Consider the following 20427-nt stretch of genomic DNA (forward strand, 5'->3'; position numbering starts at 1 on the left):
AGAGAACATTCCAGAACTGAAAGGTGTTATATTTGCATTGAATATGGATTTCATTCTGTGGCTTCAGGTTAAGAACTCCTGGAAAGATCAGAAGTACATTATATATTATTAGATGAGAAGGCAGTCTCGCATGCAGTTCATGTTTCACAGGCTTTTCAGAAGATTGGACAACAAAGACTCTCACATGTTTATCCTCCCTTTGACTTGCTTCAGTTCATATCCATGTGTTTAGCACAGATCCAAGTGGGATTATGTCTTTGAATGGGATGAGATAGGAGATGATTGCTTTAACATTCACTTCACATATGGAAATGACCCCATGTGAATTCTCCTCCACTTCTCTGTATCTTCCTTTAGAGGCTGGTGTTTTTTGTAATTTGTTCCCCTAGTTTTAAGGACTGTTTTCTTAATCTAAATGCATTATTCTTGATAATCCTTAGAAATTTAGTTGTGATAAATGATTGTCCATACCTTGCCAATCAGGCTATTCAATGCAAGCAAACTTGAATAGTTAAAGCATAAGTGGGAAGTTTGTTTTAAGTCTGTCCAACTGTGGCTAGAAGGGTTAAAATAATACTGTGAACAAGATTTTTAGATCATTGACTTTAGGGGTTGAGACAACAGAATTGCTGTGAACTTTGCCTATGAGTTATGTTTTTGCCTAATGACCATATGATGCAAAATTTTGCAAAAAAGTCCGTGACAAAATGTTGTGAATATTACTTTTTTAAAAAAAAGTTTTTATTTATTTATTCGTAAGAGACACAGAAGGAGAGAGGCAGAGATTTAGGCACAGAGAGAAGCAGGCTCCATGCAGGGAGCCTGATGTGGGACTCTATCCCAGAACTCCAGGATCATGCCTTGAGCCAAAGGCAGTTGCTCAACTGCTGGGCCACTCAGGCGTCCCTGAGAAGATTACTTTTATACGTATGTTCATATAACAATTAGTCACTATAGTTTAAGGAAAGTTATTTGTGGAATTGACAAATATAGCACATATCTATTTAAATATGATACATTGTTGGTGGTTCTTAACATTAGGCTTTTTTTTTCTAAAACCAAAATTCAAAGAATTATTGTATGAAAGTCCATATTATATTGACCGAATTTCCATATTTCTTACTTTCCTATTGGAAATGCAGTATTCTATTTGAAATATTGAAACACGGTTAATCTATCAGCCTTCCTTCCACAAATTTCTTAAATCTTAATTGGAAGTTTTGATCTGGCGAGAAGAAATTGTCTTTATTTATATTGATATGATCTTCACATTTTTAGTTAATGATATCAGAGAATACAGGGAAACAGAATAAGAATGCTTTCAAAATGAACATTACTGAAGAGCCGAATATATAAATATCATCTATATATCAACAAAACTATACATCACTCTGTTAACATTATCTTGTCCTATATTCATCTGAATTTACAAAGTGGAACTCTTTGCTCTGGAAAACCCTAGAGTTACCAAGTGTACTAACTGCTTATTAGATTTTTTTAAAAAACTCTTGAAAAAGGGGGTTATATGATGAATTGGTGATGGAATATGTACAATCTTTCACCAAGACCTAATCAGAAAATAGGATCTCTATCAAAGCATGCTTTTAGTAGCCTGGCCTAAATTTGAACCAGTGATTTGAAAGATACAACTCTTCATGTTTCAAGTTTAAGAAAGTATACAGGAGGGGGTCAGATTTTCCAGAGAATGTTATCAAAAGGGTTCTTCATGATTTAGGAGAGATTGTCAGGCTGGGAATTATCTTTCTAGTTTAATGCCTGCATATTTACCCTCCAGTGTGTCCTTGCCTGTTGTTATTCTATGTTGCCCCCATTTTAATGTCTGTATGTAATAATAATATACATCCATGTCAAATAAATGCAATGCATATAGAGTGGTACCTGCCTTCTCAGTCACTTCCAATGTTGCAGTTGTAGCTAAAATATTCTTGTCTCCCTCCCATATCCCACAAAGCTCCAGGAACTCAAGTCAATAATTTGTAAAAGAGGTTTAATGAACATTTGGAGACAATGGAGATTAGAACATGAACAGCCCACAACTTAAAGATGAACGTCAAATATTATAACACCTGGAAAACCTTGATACATTTTTCACAGCAGGGAGTCTCTCAATGGTCATGTTCCTTTCTAGGCCCCAGCTGCCACCAGAACATTTGTGACCCATTATATCTTAAATCCGCCCTCTGATTTTCTACTTCAGTTTCCCTGTACACTTCTGGGAGAATCAGAGGAGTCCAAATCCCTATTGCTGGAATATTCAGGGAGAAAAAATAACTTTGAGGGAAATTTTTCTATCTAGACAATAACCAGAGACTCTTTTTTTTTTCCATCATACCTATTCATTCTAATTAAATCCTTAGCAAAATATATTATTTGTTTGTTATAATATTTATTTGTTATTTATTTTTTTTAAATGGATGTTTCATGGCAAAATGGTTCAAACTGGATCTTTATGTTAAGTTAATAAAACTTATGTAGCCCTACTTACATCATCCAGAGTGGGGGATCGTGAGGTAACATATAACATGGACATGGTTGCTCAAATCCTGAGGTGGCCAAAATGAAAACCAGAGATATATTTTTAAAATGTCAAATCTATTCTAGTTCCTAGAGGAAAGAATTCATGATAAATATCCTCCTTCTTCTGGAAGCAGCCATCTTTTTGGGGAGAATGATGTCCAGTTAATTTGATAAATATAACCCTAGCTTGGGAGCAAATATTTTCAAGACATCTAACATTTCTTGGGTTAGTTGATGAGTTTATGTCACCTCACTGATTTCATGATCATATTTGCATGTATTCTTTGTTTTTATCTGTGAATATTTGACAAATTCTGAATTGTCTTTTTGTGATTATTTGAATGTTTCTAACAGAATGCTAATTTTCTAAGGATGTGAAATGAAAACTTGGTAACTTACTTTGGGTAGAATACCACCAGTATCTGGGGGCATAAATGGAATTAGATATTAATACTATTGACTTATTGTTTGCACATAAACACAAGGCTAAAATCATCTGCAGATTTAACTCAAGGAAGCAATTTCTTCCTCAGGGCATTTTGGCATTTTGGCAGGGATCTTGAGTTGCTTTTTCCTCTCCTCTTTGGCTGTTCTCCTTGGGGCTCAGAGCAGGGACTATCCATTAAGATCAGATGCATGTAATCATGATCAATTTCCTGCAAGAGCAAAAGGGGTGGGCACTCTCGGATGCTTGGCCGTCATTTTTTATTCTGTTTCCACGGGTGGTGTTTTTCTATCTGTAATAGCAGCTGGAATCCAACTATGGGGTGGAGAGAAGGAAAGAGAAAATGAAACTCCTCTTAGGTATATGAGTATTCCCTAATTGTCTGGTTTCTTTTTCTTTAAGTGAATTTTCTGTAGTTCCCAGTTTCTCTACCAAATGCAATGTGATGAAAGCTATGGAAACCCAGACTCAACTCAGTGTATACTTAGTTGATGCCAGAAATCCGAAGAAACGTCACTTTATTTCAAATGTCAGTATCCAGTGTTTCATGAAGAACAAATTTGCCTTAGAAAGTCCCCAAAGTACCTATAAACTGGCTGTTGCTTGCTTAAAGCCTCAGCTGTGAAAAGGTATTTTCATGTTTGCTGGCGCTCAATATCTTTGGGGCTTTAAGAATGTCTGATACATTGGCAAATCTTGTACTGAATAACAGAGCAGGAAGGACTTTCTCTTTTTTTGTACACACACATACACACACACACACACTATCTATATTCATTATCTATATACTGTAAGTGTGTGTGCATTTTATTATATATTACATGTTATATATTAGCTCATTTTACTCATGAAAATAAAGATTCTGGCTTAAAAAGGAACTTTCTTGAAAAATCAGATATGTTAATACCTTGCTGTCATTTTTTTTTTCTGGCTCCTTTCAAAATACTTTCCTATACCTACAATTTTCTGATTATGCTCTTAGGTTTATGCCAAGAATAGAGATTTTAAAATATGTCACATTTACAATATTCTGCACCTTTTCTGAAACTGTTCCTTCAGAAATTGTTCATTATGCTACTCAATCTCTCTAATACGTAGACCTACACAGAAGTAGCACTAGGAAAAAGCACCTCTCATTATATAAGTGTTATTATAGAGAAGACCTGTTGTTTCCTTCTTGTCAGGAAGCTCCTCACTGAAGTTTCAGCTTGCCTGCAGTTATTCTCCTTAGCTCAGACATTCTGATAAAACTTCCTATCTCAACTTTAATAATTAATGATAAAAATAATTATTACTGTAACAGAGAGGCTTATGTCCCTCACCAAACTCAGCTAGACTTCAGGGCAAAGGGAGTGGTGACTTAATAGTCATTCCAGAGCACTGCAGGAAGGCATCTCCATGGGGTAAGCAGGAAATATGACATGTCATGGCCTACACCACATGGTTCCTGCTTAGCAGCTGGACAGCAAGAAGCTGGACATCTAGACATCCCTTCTCACATAAAGATTGGATGGTTGACTGGCCCAGGTTCTTAGTCAGATGATAATTTTCCAGTGATATACAAACAGCCCAGTCAGTTGGTGAACGTTCTGAGACAGCAGACATTCTCAGAATGCAACCACGTACCCTCACAATGGATTTGCTCTTCTCTAGACTTTTACTGGCACCTCATGGATAGCTGTCATCTCCAACAATTTCCTAGCTGAGGCTCCCCATCACTGCAAATTTCCCAATCCTTCTTCCTGCCTTCCAAGCATCTCTAGCATAATGTACATATCTCTTTATTCCCACAGGCCCTTTTCCCATCTTTTCTTAATTGGCCCTCATGGCTGTTCAACGAGAACCTAAATTTCCTGTGAAAATTAGACCAGAAATTATTAGCAACAGAACATCTGCCTCTCCGGTCCTTGAATTCAGAGGGAACTCAGTCTTTAGGAACATGACTGAGAGACACCCATTCCTGAGGGGAAGAATGAATTTTCCATTCAACCTGACAAAACCATCTCTCCACTCGAGGATGGTTTAAATCAATTCTTATAATGGAGCAAATAAAGAAAATTAGTTGGATTTTCATATGCAAATAGTTTGAAGATTGAAATTCTGCTGATTTCTAATGATCATCGGTGCATTACGGTTTATAATTAGATTTTGCATACATTCCCTCCATCCTCATAAAAACACGATTAGTGAGATGATATCATTATTTTCAATATGCTGATGAGGAAATAGAGTTTCAGAGAAATGATGACATGTCCAGGAGAGCACCGTAGAGATTGTACAGTGAGATATCATAGTCTGTTTCCTTTTATTACATGTCTAAACCCTACAGTAGTTGTTTCTGGAAAACTCCCCATCCCCTCTCATTCTGTGTTATTGATTTCAAGACATATTTGCTCCTTTTTTTGTTTTTGTTTTTCTTTTTGTATCAACTCTTACTGATCATTTTGAAACAAGATGGGATAAAAATCTTATGTACAAAAAAGATGGTGTTTTATATTTAAGGAGAACAGTACAAATTCCATCAATATTGTTAATCAATTACACTTGTAAACCTCAAAGGATGAGACTGTGTGGAGGGAATGGGGATACTATCCAATCTATGCCTTCACTATTTTAAATGTGATCCATGGTTAAAATTTGTCTTTAAGTACTGGCCCCCAAACTCTGTGAAAACCACCGTATTTTGTAAAGTAGGGAATCAACCCCAATCAATTCTGATCTTAATTCTAGCTCCCCGGGAGGATTTCAGTCATTTGTTTTAAAGGGATGGATTTTTAGCCTCCATCACTCACCTTAAGAGGCTAATGAGAGATTCAAATTAAGTAAATGATTGGAAATGTCAAGTAATTAAACATCTGGTTTTTAATATAAAACAAATCACTTCATGCCTGTGGTCTCTGTCACTTGATCTGTCCCAGCGCTGTCTTTAAGCTGCTCCTGGCTACATTTAACCTCTTAGTCAAGCCAGACGTAACTCCATGCTTCCTATTGTAGCTCTTGGATATTCTTTTCCCCATGGCCTTCATCTGGGTTTGCTGAGGCTGTGGCTCAGACCTGTGTTTAGAGTCTGATTTTTCTCTTACTCTACCTAGGTTAAAATATAGCTTAAGGAAGCAATATTTATATCTGTTTAACTGATACTCTTAATTTTTCTGTGAATGAACACAATAATGGAGGAAACCTCTACCCTCTCCAATCCCAACTGAGTCCTTCTCTTGGGAAAGATACTCCCTCATCTGACTTTTGAGATGGTTTATTTGAACCTCTTATACATGCCTTCTTCAAATCTCTCTTTCTCATTCTCTCTCTTTTTAAAAGATTTTATCTATTTATTTATTTGAGAGAGAGTGAGTGAGAAAGAGAGCATGAGCAGAGAGATGAGCAGAGAGAGAAGGAGAAGCAGACTCCCTGTCGAGCAGGGAGCCCAACATAAGGCTCAGCCCTAAGACCCTGGGATCATGACCTGAGCTGGAGACAGACACTCAACTGACTGAGCCACCTAGGTGCCTCTCTTCAAAGCTCTACTAGGATCAATTTTGCAAGGATTCCACTAATCACTGAAAAGCAGTTCTCTCACTTGGATTTGCTGCAAACAAGGAAGAAATAGGTGTTTCTAGGCTGCACGACACATGATACAAAGCAGTGGAGCTTGTATTTTCCCCATGCCACATAGCCTCAAGCAATCACGCATACTGGGTGGGTAGCTAAATTTTGCCCCTAATAGTGAACATCTGGGTATTTTTTTTACGCAGAATCTGTGATCCTGACTCTTGATTTATCTTTGGAGGCCACCTCTCCTTCAGTCACATTCCATGAACTCTGTAGGGTCATTTCCCACCTTGTTCCAGGGCTAGACTTAGCCGGTCATCAATTTATCACATCCTGTAGCTATAGTAACTAGGCATGAGGAAGTAATGGACCTGTGTCATTCCTATAAGGTTAAATCTTGGAATTTTCCAGGAACATTAGAAAGAAGCCCTTATTCCTTTGAACTTGCTAAAAGAAGAGAATATAAGCAAGAAGTTTCTGCTGGTCATTTTTTTTCTACCACAGGCACAAATTTTGAAAAAAAAAAAAAAAATTAAAGAGCTCTAGGGATAATCCAAAATGGAGTTCAATCTAGCCACAGCCAAAGCCTCTCTCTATGCTTTTCAATACATTGTTCTTGTTTAAACTGATTTGTTCTGAGTTGAAGGTTTTTGCTTTTGTTTTTGTCTTATAAAGCTTTTTGACCCATATGACTCCACTTTGAAGGTCCAGATAATTTCAGTTCAGAGGTAAGCTCCATTTGGCAATTGCATAAATTGTGTTTTTGAAGTTCTGGTTTGATCCCAATTTAGTTGCTTGACTCTGTTTTAAAATAAAATGGTGGAGAAGGAATTAATTAGGTTTTCTAAAACCTCTAACATCACATGACACTTTGATTCCTCTTTTGTAAGGAATCACTGATTAAAGTTCTCTCCATCACATAGACCCATAATGCGCTGTCTATAGTGGCTTACCCAGAGGGGCTACGTATTTACTTCACTGATTGTCTCTTGTATATAGTTCCAAGATAAATCATAGGCATGGACTTACTTAAACCAAAGGATCATTTGTTATCTGAAATTCAAAGGTAACTAGTGTCCTCTAGGCTCATTTGTTAAATCTCTCAGTACTACTCATTGTGTTCATATAACCACATGAAAGAGCTGTCACTTACACTGGTTCCATTTGAATGAAATGCTAAATACAACTTAATTATAGACCTAGTTCCACTATTATCTGCATTTCCAAGAAGTTATGTGACTATTGCTTTTATTTCTATTTATTGGAATCTAATCAAGTCATAACTGTGGAGCATCCAGGGAAAAATGAAAAGGATGCTGAAAAATAGGAGACTTTGACATTCTAGGAGTATTTAGTTTGGAGAAAGAAAAACCAAGGCCTATGGATGGGAGAGAAATTTCATCAGACAATCAGATATGTCTTAAGTAGAATAAGTGGCAATACAGTCCCTATTTTTCCAGAACGTGCAGCTCACATCGTAGGGAAGTTTACAGGAGAGCATGTTTGATTTCACTGTAATTCTCACCAGAAAGAAAACAAGTGTTATAAGGGCATTTACTGTGGAATGAGGTAGGGTAGATTTCTGCTTATAGAAACTGCTGGTGTTTGAGGAAGGAAGCTGTCTGTCAAGAACATTATAGAAGACATCCTTGTATTGTTTTCTGGGGGCAGATCATGGAAAATAGTTTGGACCTGAAGAAAGAAGAGAGATGGTGAAAACTTCTGGGCACAGAGTAGGTGAAAATTGTTCCCACAGAAAAGCATGTGTATGAGATTATAGAGAAAAGTGGACAATAAAAAATTTGTCACAGCAGGATAGCCAGAGAATTTTAAGAGAGAGGTAGACTAACATTCAATTTAAATTGCTTCCTGCTCTTTACTGGAATGTGGTTTTCCTCTATTATCTTAAATCCTTCTCTTAATGAGGTGCCTGCAAAAGTATTGTGTTAGGGGAACATGGGGTATCAAGGGAGAGAAGCTGTGGCCAAATGGAGAGTGAAACACTGAAGAAAGAGGGGAGCAGTTGTAGTTCTTGAGACAACAGAAGGGTCTGGAGAAGCTGGCTGAGAAGGAAAGTAAGACAGGACAAAGTGAAAAAAATTTAAGATGTCATGTGGAACCTCTGAAATGTAAAACAAAATGATAGATGCAATGAGAGATAATGTCTAAAATCCCTACTCTTTCTTTTATTATTTTTTAAATGTTTATTTCAGAAAGGAAGAATACTGGGATACATGGGGATATGCCAGTGATGTAAGAATAAGCTTTATAATTTTTAAAAAGTTCCAACAATGAGATGGATTGCTTCCTATTATAGTGGAAACCTTAAAATTACTTATTCTTTCTGGAAAGAGCATTAGAGACTACATCCTAACATGGAATGGGGAAATAGATAGAGAACCTCTATTTTTCACATCCCAATATTTTTTTAAGTTCCCTACAATTTTGTAGATAGCTCTTTTTCTGATGGTTCTCTACACTGTACTCAAATTCCCAGAACATTCTCAGATGGATTTCAAACTTCCTGAAAAAATATTTCATATAATTCTATATCATCTATAACAAAGTATTAGAAATAATGTAGTAGAAAGTTAGTGAACAACTTATGATTAAATATAATATCTTACAACTCAAATTGACAACAAATAAAGCAAATGTAGAGGTAAAAACAAGAGGGCAAAACTATTTTCAATTTACTTCAAGTATAAAAGAAGATCATGTAATTCTGAAATAAGCTAACCTATTTTTAGACTACGATGAGAATTGTAAACAAGATTGGAAGATAATAACCCCTCTATCTCAAGCTGCAAAAACTGCATCTGAAATATTATTCTTAGTTTATAGCTCCACTTGAAAATCTGGTAAATTGGGGATCCCTGGGTGGCTCAGTGGTTTAGCGCCTGCCTTCGGCCCAGGCCATGATCCTGGAGTCCCAGGACAGAGTCCCATGTCGGGCTCCCTGCATGGAGCCTGCTTCTCCCTCTGCCTCTCTCTCTCTCTCTATGTCTCTCATGAATAAAATAAAATCTTAAAAAAAAAGAAAATCAGGTAAATTAGGGGGAAATGGCTGGCTCAGTTGGTAGAGCTTATGACTCTTGATCTCAGGGTCATGACTTCTAGCCACATGTTGGGTGTAGAGATTACTTAAAAATATAATCTTTTAAAAAATTAGGTAAATTACATGTCCTCTAATAAAAAAATACCATGGCAATTTGCTAAATTCAGGTATATTGAAATTAACAAAGGAAAAACTATTCTTATACCACTCACCTCAGTTAACCAACTTCCATTCTATGTATTTCTTCTGGATATTTATTTTTAGTAGGATTGCAGTGTGTAAAATGCTTTATAGTTTTTTTTCTCCAGTTGAATTTTTTTTTAGTCTGTACATTTTAAAATTCTTATAATTGCAATAACCATCTAATATTTCATTGTATGGATAAGGTACTGTAATTTGGCAATTATCCTACTCCAGTACATTTCTGCAATTATAATTACGATGAAAATAAATTTATCTGTAAGTCAAACTTTTCTGTATTCTAAATTATGTTCCTTAACTAGATTCACTAGAGTAGGATTTCTATATAAATGGGATGGACATCTTAAGTTTCCTATAGATATCATCTATGCCATTTTAATTGCTTATAATAATATGCCATATGCTTTGATTATTATTATTTCTGCGCTTTTAAAATTTAAGAGATTTAAAATAGAAATTCACACTTTTAAAATATACTTATGAGTCTGTGTATTTTTAATATATTAGATATTTATATTTCCCTTGTCTTTTTTTGTTTAGTTGTCTCAAGTTTTGCACATATATTTTGTGGACTATAATACTTCATCTGTGGAATACTTCATTTAGAATATATTACTTCTATGTGTTTTAATTTATTGCACTTATTTTTACTTTTTGATAGTTGTGCTCTCCCTGAATCTCCACATATTCACCAACCTAGAAGCTCCGTCAACCCTGCCCTTTTGGGTTTTTATGGAAGCTTCACTACATTGTCATAATTGATTAAGTCCTTGCCACTGGTGATGGTTTCATCCCCTAACCCCTCTCTTCCCTGAGGCCAAAGAATGGGACCAAAATTTCAACTCCCTAGTCACAGGGTTGGTTCCCCTGGCAACCATCCTTAGGAGCCTGTGTAACATTGCCTCATTAACATAACAAAAGACACCCTTGTTGCTCTCATCATTTAGGAATCAGGGGTTTTAGGACAGGAAAAGATGCAAAATAAATATATATTTCTTATTTTAAATTATAATATCAAAGACTTGTTAAATAAAAATTAACTGAGCGCATATTCATCCTTTCAACAAATATTTCTTGAGCTCCTCCTGTGTACCAAGTGTTTGTGGATCCTATCCTGGCAGGTGGGAGAGAAGGTAGAGGCACCTTGTACGTCTATATCAGCTAAAACACAATATTTTTGAAAGAGTCAATATGATTCAAAAAATGTCAAAAGTCATGGAGGATGGTCCCTGAATTATGAAATCTCATTGATTTCCTTCTCCTTCTTAGGAATTGTTGGCTTCACACACAGAATTATGAACTTTGTGTTTCACTTTTGTACCTCATGTAGTTGACTTGTGCACTATCCCTATATCTTTTTGATGTCATACAATTAATCCTTCACTTAATTTTTTTTTCTCTACTCTGGTGTTATGCTGGATGCTATAACTAAACCAGTAAATATAAATGACACAGTTCTGCCTTCATTGTATTGAGGTCTGTCATGGGAGAAATGTTTCTTTTTATTCTTTTTTTTTTTTTCAAAGGATTCTATTTATTTATTTGAGAGAGAGAAAGCATGATCAAGGGGCAGAGGGAAATAGATAGGCACACTCCCCACTGAGCAGGGAAACTGATGAGGGGCTCAATCCCAGGATCCTGGGATCACGACCTGAGCCAAAGGCAGATGCTTAACCAACTGAGCCAGCTGGGCACACCAGAGGAAATGTTTCTTAATAGACAATGTGAAGATTGCTATAATATTGGGAAACGTGACATTAAGTAACAGCAACAAGAGTTTATACATTAATTTGTATTCAATGAATTTCTATAATCCTCATTAATTATTCTAAAAAATGCTTAACAAAACAAACTAAACTTTTGTCTACACCTACAAGGCGATTTTACATTACTGACTAGAATAACCCATTGTTAATTTGAAGATATTGGTAATTTAAAAGAAGACAAAATGAGAACCCTATCATGAAAGCTTACAATTGCTAATTTCCTTTCCAGTGCAAAATCTGGGAGTCTAAGGATGTTTGCAAACAGGAACATTTCAAATGTCCTGGGGCTGAAGCTCTTCCTCAGCCAGACACACATGGTAAAAGCACCCAGTGAGCAATATCAAGAATGCATGTGTACGCATGTATGTCGCACGCACACATTATTTTCCCTAAAGAGGTGGTAATGACAGCTTGCCTAGCATCTTTCTGTTCTGAACCTCTTCTAAAAATTGTTTTACGTTTTTGGCTTCCTGACAGCCAGGCACACTGAGAAACAAGATGTTCAGCTGATTATGTAAAAGCTGGCAGGCTAGAAGTCAAGTATATCTGACTTAAGAGACCTTTATCATAAGACTTTTCTCCAGGTCTCTTCTTTCTGTGGGAATCAGCTGCATATTGCTAATGAATTACTTTATTAGTTTACCTTTTCCAGTTAACTGGCACTGATCACTTTGCTTCTCATTCTCCTCCTAATCTAATATTATTTATTAGGAATGGTTATAAGAAATAATTATTCATGCTTGCATATTCGATTTGTTGATTTTATTTTTTTAAGTGTTTTTAAATATTTTTGCTTATTTATTCTTTGGAAAGAGACAGGGAGAGTGAGTGAGAGCACGAGCAGGGGGGGATGGTCAGAGGGAAAGGGAAAAGCAGACTCCTCGCTGAGTAGCTGAGTAGGGTGCCTGACCCAGGGCTGGATCCCAGGACCCCAGGACCCCAGGATCAGGACCTGAGCTGAAGACAGGTGCTTCATTGACTGAGCCACCCAGGTGCTCCCAATTTGCTGATTTTAAAGGATTGGGTGTTGTCATTTAAGTCTTGATTGACTATGGAAGAAAAGTAATTACAAAGTATTTTGATAAGTAGTGTTAATGGGTGTGGCAAAGCATACAAGTGAGGAGGTAAAAAAAAATACCTTTTTTCCTCTACCCTCCAAAATGATTGCCTGAAATCCTCATATATAAAAAAGTGAATAATAAGGGGCAAGCATATATATCTATTAATGCAAGTTTTACATGACCTGACAGCATACGTAAGGAAATGCGGACCTAAAGAAATGGTTAAACCCGAGCGTTTTTATGCGAGGTTTCATGAAAAGTGTAAAGATGTGAGAGGACAGAGTATGAATTTAGCAAGTCTGTTACTTCAGATTCCTGCCTGCTTGCCTTTGTCTTTGAAGAGAGGGATGCCCCTCTCTTCTGCGTCTCGGGAGGGTGCCTCTCACATGATGCTTTTATGACCTGCTTCAGGGGGAGGTTTAGAAAATTTTCCAAATTCTTCCTGCACCTGCCATTTCTCAAACTCCTTCAGCTTGAAATAGTTAATATTCCAAAGTAACCTATTTTAGGGTATGGGTCCTGAACCCCATCAGAATCAGTGTTTTGTGGTCACTCACAAAAAGTCTCCTTGAGCTTTACACTCAGGGAACTTAAGTTCTCCAATTAGCTGAAAACACATAGGTCACATCATAGATTCATATAGAAAATCCATGGTCCTGATGTTGAATTCCTTATGATGTAAATGATGCTTCATTTCACAGGAGGTAGAAAGAGTAACTAATTTTACTGATAAATGCATTGTCCTTTTATAATTTTTTCTATCACTATATTAAGAAGATAACACAAGATTTTATAGGAAACTAAAATATTTTTTCCAAACACATGTGTTCCCATCTATATGTACGCATCTAGTTCTTTTAGGGCTATAGAAAGCCCTCTTTTTTATAGACATTAGGTCTTGAATGAGTGTATTAGGTACTGGGATCTTCTGACTCTAGCCACCTGGATCTTCAAATGTAGCTTGTTTTGGGTTCTACCTTATTGTGCATGATTGGCTTCCCCATTGCTTTGTGTTGAATACTTTCTCTACTAGACCCAGCATATGAAGTTATAACCAAATTCTTCCTGTTGCCTGTGTTTCCACAGGGGACAGATCTGGTCAGAGGACCACTCTAGGTCAGCTCTAATGATGAGAGTTGGAACAGGATAAGATAAGCTCTAGAATCCAGAAGTTCTAATGGTTTGGAGCACGGACCACGCCCTCTCATCCCACCCCCTGCATAAAGCCTATTTTCCACTCAGCTTTTTCTAACTTTTTTGGTGGTGAAGATTTTTTCTCAAAAAACAAACAAACAAACAAATCAAACTATGGAACAGTAGAGGAAACATACAAAGAACATCGTTAATTGAATCAGAGTGAAGTTTCCCCCAAACTCAACCTTAAGTACAGTGAATCGTAAAGTCCTGTGGCTGTCTCATGGAAACCCACCTATCTGTTTTAGCCCATTCTTTTATAAATGACAAAATTAAGGCAGAGTAGTAAAAATGATTTAGTATTTAAATATGACAGGGACAAACCTGCAGCTACAACCTGAGCCGTTAGTGGGCTTTCTTACCAGTGCCCATGGCAAACTCCTAGGGCAATTCACAATCTTTGATTAAAAAAAAAAAAAAAAAAATTCAAAAGTCCATTTAACCCATGAAATTAAGCAAAAGCAGTTAAGAGTTTTTACACATAGTATTTAAGAGAAAGGTTTTACTTTTTTTTTTTTTTTCCTGGAGCTTAATTGGATGGGTGAAAGATGCTCTCATTTCAACCTTTTACTTGTAATTAGAAGTAAGTCCATTTTCATGATACTATTCATGCTAAATGGGTCAGTACTTCTGAGGAAGGTTTAGCCCCACATCATGTATTTCTCTAGAGCTTGGTGGTCTGCAGTAATAAGTTCCAAGGAAAGAAATTTAGATGGGATTCCTCTTGATTTAGCCAAATATTAAATAGCATTTATATAACATACTGACAAATTTAAAACATTAATAACTGAAATAAAATCTGGTAATTCTCAATGGATTAGAAAATATTAGAAACTGTATTCCAGAGAAGTTATATAATTATGCTGATCACATTTTGTATTCTTATAATTTTATTGGCTTATAAATTATTCCATGTATTTTATCCAATAAAATTATTTAATTGGTAAAAGAAATTACAATTTGGATAAAGATACAATTTAGCTCACTTTATGCGTTTTGGCATATTATTCCTTTGTGAAATTTATAAATTCCGATGAATGAGGTCATATAAATGGCAGTAGAAAATAAAATGCATCAATATACATGCATATTTAATAGGATTCAGCACATTTCAAGAACACAAAAGCAATGTGAAGCAGAGGCTTTTTGTAAATATTGAAAAACAGCATTTAAGGAACCATATTTCTAAAGTAATGTTTTCCTACTGTTCTCTGATTCCATACTAAAATTTTTTCTTGCATTTAGTTTGTCATTTGCATCCTAATAATTAGATTCCACTGTTTTTAGGTACACTTGAATAGAAAGTCTAAGATGATGTTATTTATTTAAAATACAGTGTCATTAAGATATCACAGATAAATGACAGACAATTCATAGACAAGTAGATAAAAGACAGATGGACAGACATAACCCTATACACTCACAAATACAAACACACACATGAAGCCGTACCTATAGACATTAAATCTGTTTAGGAAAGCACAGTCTCTCTGCACTCTTCCACTACCTTTGTGTTCCCAAATCTAGTATTCTGTGCTCTACACATACTAACCAACCTTGCTTCTAAGATATTTTATGCTTTTGTATCATCTGGTCTTTGAACCTACTCTTTCCTTCTGACTAGATTGTCTTTCCTCCTTGTGTGCCTAATCAACCATCCAGGGTAGACGTTACTTCCTCTCTGAAGCTTTCCCTAATCTACATTTCAAGAGTTTCTTATTTTCCCCTGCACCGTTTCTGGATTTTAAAATATTTTCACCCATCAGACTTTAGTCAATCATCCTAAATATTAGAAAGGGTCTAAATATCTGAAGTACATACTAAAGTGGCATCCTCAAGGAAAACAGAATGCATGGTATCTGGAAAAGTAATTTCCCCAAAATCTAATTTTTTTTCAATAAAATCTTTCCCACTGGCCATAATAGTATTTTATATCTTCTCAACTGACTTCACGTATACTATTATCTCTCTCTTCCTTCCATTTAGTGGAAGTCACTGCCTCTTATGTCCCAGGATAAAACAAAACCATCATACAGGCAACTCCTGGATTTAACACTCTTTTCTTTTCTTTTCTTTTCTTTTCTTTTCTTTTCTTTTCTTTTCTTTTCTTTTCTTTTCTTTTCTTTCTTTTCTTTTCTTTTTTTCTTTTCTTTTCTTTTCTTTTCTTTTCTTTGCTTTTTTCTTTTATTTTCTTTGCTTTCTTTTCTTTTCTTTTTTTCTTTTCTTTTCTTTTCTTTTTCTTTTTCTTTTCTCCTTCCTTCCTTCCTTCCTTCCTTCCTTCCTTCCTTCCTTCCTTCCTTTCTTTTCTTTCTTTCTTCTTTCTTTCTCTTTCTTCTTTCTCTTTATTTCTCTTTTCCTTTCTCCCTCCCACAAAGGGATTTGTATTTTGTTTATTATAATTTAATCTTGTGAAGGTTGTCTAAATCCCGCCGCCCTATTTCTTTCCTTCTCCTCAGGTAGTTTAGGTCACAAGGTACTCCTGTACTTCTTTTGGACCTTTCGGTTGCATTTTTGCTTTCTGTCAACTATGTAATCATTTTCAGAAATTTCTCATATAGCTGAGGTATAAAATACGTGAGAGTTTAGAACATGGCAGATGGCTTTTTTCCAATTTTTCATTTGTTTATCATTTGTGAACTTGGTTTAAGGTATTGGCTTTCAAGAAAGAGAATTTCTCTTTTCCCTTAGGAACTTTTGAAAATGTACAGAGGCATCTTTGGTTATCTTGGCATATTGTGAGAGAGATGATGAATTGTTCAATGGGTATATAATTTCAGTTACACAATGAGTAAAATCCAGAGATCTGCTATACAACATGGTGCTGAGAGTTAATAATACTCTATATATTGTACATATAAAAATTTAGTAAGAGAGTAGATCTCATATTCCCTGTTTTTAATACACAAAAACTAAACAAAACAACAAAAAACAAAGCACACAATAAGAGAAGCTACATAAGGAAACTTTTGGAGGTGATATTTCTGTTACCGTGATTACGGTGATGGTTTCACAGGTGTGCATATGTCCAAACTCATTCAGGCATTAAATATGTGTTATTTTCTATACAGATTACACCCCATTAAAACTTAAAAGATTGTATTATTTATGCAAACAATCCTATTGGTGTTTGAGGACCTAATGACACATTCCCACATAATTAACACTGTATCCTTGAAGTCATAGTGAATCTGTGAATAGATCTAATATAGTCCTGACCAACCATACACCATTCAAGTACTGAATAGTTTATTTTAAATTTAGTTAATATTATTTTACCTTTTATTACACTGATATATTGTTCTTTTAAAAATTATATGTGATAGCAGATCGAAGTATCACTTTTAAACATAGAAATAACTTTATACAATATTTATCACAAAAAGAAGACTAGACTCCTATGCTCCATCAATATATATATTAATGTTAATGTGAATAGGAATCCTGATTTATAAGAGAATCACATACACATCATATTTTTTTCCTTATGACTTGTGATATTTGGATCTTCTTGAAGAAATTCTCTTCCCTATTGGTAACAATAATATTCACATATATTTTCTTCTATTAACTTTTTACATATAATGCTTGATTCAAATGGACTGTATCAGTACACAAAAAAGAGGTAGATATTTGGTTTGATATATTTTTGTCATGAATAAATTTTCCTAATATCACTTATTTGCCAACAGTTCATACTTTATTCCAAATTTTTGTGGTGCCTTCCTATCAGATATTAATTTCCCACCATCCAGGGTCTCCAGAGATCTCTATTTTTGTGATTTTCAGTTCCTGCAGGAATGTTTCTCATTTCTTTACAATATGTTTTGGTATATCACAATATACACTCCTGTTATTTGTGAATTTATATCCTTCCTTACAAATTTCAAATGAGTTTAGTTTATAAAAAATATCTAGAATAGTACTGAGATTGTTTTGAATTCATACATTTAATTTGTATATATTGATATGTCCACATCATTAACTTGCAATATTCATGAACATATGTATCCCCATTTGTATATAATTATTTGTTATTTAATTTTTATTCCCCACATGTATATTGTGCCTACCTTGTTAAGTCAATCATTACACATTCCAATACTTTTGTTTTACTGTAAATTATATATTATGTCTTGGTTTTCTTTTTGATCATTGTCGTTATAAAGAAACATGAGTAATTTTGGGGGGGTATGCATGAATCTGGAAATCTCGTTGGATTATGCACTTGGAATAATTTGTGGTTTTTCTTAAAGAATACAATATTGTATGCTTACACTGAGAATTTTATATCTCCCTTTCTATCTATACATCTCCCTTTCTCTTTCTCTCTCTCTCTCTCTCTCTTTTTCTTGGTTGTGATGATAGAGAAGTTCCAATAAACGATTAAACAGTTGATAACTAGCCATCCTTGTCCCTAATCTTAAAGGAAATATATCTAAAGTTGCCATATTAGGGGCAGCCTGGGTGGCTCAGCGGTTTAGTGCTGCCTTCAGCCCAGTGCCTGATCCTGGAGACCAGGGATCAAGTCCCAAGTCGGGCTGTCTGCATGGAGCCTGCTTCTCCCTCTGCTTATGTCTCTGTCTCTCTGCCTCTCTCTGTGTGTCTCTCATGAATAAGTGAATAAAATCTTAAAAATAAATAAATAAATAAATAGATAGATAGATAAAGTTGCCACATTAAGTTTGGTCTCTGTTGTATGTTTTCGGAGAATAACCTTCATCAACTTAAGAAAATACACAAATACACTTTGATTCTTCTTTGATATTTTCTAGCAAATTTATTCATTCATTCCTTCACTCATTGATTCATTCATAATTAAGAGTACTGGCTCAAGGCAAACTGTCTGAGTCCAAATTGTGGGGCTATTATAATCAAATGTGTGGCTTTTTATCTTCTTTAGCTATTATGTAAATGTAGCTAATGATACTTTCCCCACGTAGATTTTTGAGTGCTGAATGAATTAACATATGCATAGGTCTTAGAACAATACCTGTCACATGGGAATGCCAACTAAGTACTAAATATTATTTATTTAATTTGAGGATATCTTATAACTTATTCAAATATTTTCATATGTGCATAATTTATTTCCTGGGACTCAGTATGAGGATGTTTTCGGTTACTTACATATAATCTCCATATCTCTTAAGTTTTTTTTTTTTTTTTTATCATTTTCTCATCATCTTCTGACTGCCCGACTAAAATTTTCTTACAAAATTTTCTTGCTCACTAATTTACATTTCTTTTCTGAATACTCTGGTCCTTTGTGTTTTTAAGTGAATACTTATACGTGTCCCCAAATTTAACATTGTTTTTATGTTTAGAGTTTTTATATTTGGAAGTACAAGGATTATTATTTATGTTGAATTTGTATATCTCCTTAACTCTTATTTTAACAGTAAAACTTTTTTTTTAAAACCTAAAATATACAAAAGACTATAAGTTTTTATAAAATGTGTAAAGAATATCATAGTAAACGGCTATATATATGTTCCACGTAGTGTACATCTTCCACCTCATCCAGAATACAGAGGTACTGAATCTGTTGAAGCTGCATTTACTTTCTTCTGTGATGTCATCTCTTGTTTCAGTGGTAAGCTTTGTGCTTGCATTCGTTGTTTGATATCTTTTTTTCGTTTTGGTTTTGATTTTTTTTTTAAGATTTTATTTATTCACTCATGAGAGACACAGAGAAAGAGAGAGAGAGAGAGAGAGGCAGAGACTATAGGCAGAGGGAGAAGCAGGCTCCATCCAGGGACCTGGATTCGATCCCGGGTCTCCAGGATCACGCCCTGGGCTGAAGGCGGCTCTAAACCGCTGAGCCAACTGGGCTGCCCTGTTTTTGATTTGTACAAGTTCTTAAACAATATAGTCTCTCATTTTGAATATTTCGCATGCCTGGCTGGCATATGTCTTCTACAATGACTTGCTTATTCTGCTATTATATTTGTGAGATTTATTCATGCTGATATATGTGGTTCTAGTTCGTTTGCTTTCAAAACGTGTAGCATTTTATTATAGTAACCCACCACCTTTCATTCTATTCTTAGGTTAAGAGACAACAGGGCTTTTTCACAAAAACAATTCAATTATAGACATTCCTATGCGTGCCAACTGGTACATATTGTTGCTACTATCTTTGCAACCTCACTAACTCTGGGTATCACAGTTTTTTCCTTTGTATTCCAATATGGCAGGAATAAAGATGACTTTCCCACGGTGTTGTGATTCCTTTTTTTACTGTGGAATACCCAGTAAAGTCTTTTACCTGTACTGTGTACTTTCCTTTACTGTGAAATACCCATCTATGTCTTTTACCCAAACTTCAACTATTCTGTGATTTCATCCTACAAATCTATAAATCTTTGGTACGCATTCTTGTTGCTAAGGCTTTTTTAGTAATTTTATCCCAAATATATGGATACGGTTTACAATTTATTTTTTAAACATTTTTAAATGATACATTTTTGCTGCAGTTTTAATTTTATTTGAATCTGCTTAACATTTACTGTTTCTGAGTTCATAAATATATTCCTCAAAATATCCTTCTAACTAACATTTAAACTCAATTTATAATAGCATTCTGTACAATAATGTCACTGAATTCACTTTTGA

General features: G+C 35.1%; 1 long non-coding RNA gene across 2 annotated transcripts in view; it reads right to left on the minus strand.

Annotated features, from left to right (window-relative positions):
* Window positions 1-1991: 1991 nt before the first annotated feature.
* Window positions 1992-20427, minus strand: part of LOC140640346 (uncharacterized) — a 126430-nt gene continuing 107994 nt past the window's right edge. For both annotated transcript variants that reach the window (XR_012037027.1, XR_012037026.1), the window contains one exon: window positions 1992-3298. This is a non-coding gene — a long non-coding RNA (uncharacterized lncRNA). The remainder of the gene's footprint in view (window positions 3299-20427) is intronic.

The sequence above is a fragment of the Canis lupus genome, chromosome 9 (genome assembly GCF_048164855.1).
Source record: "Canis lupus baileyi chromosome 9, mCanLup2.hap1, whole genome shotgun sequence".
NCBI lineage: Eukaryota > Metazoa > Chordata > Mammalia > Carnivora > Canidae > Canis > Canis lupus.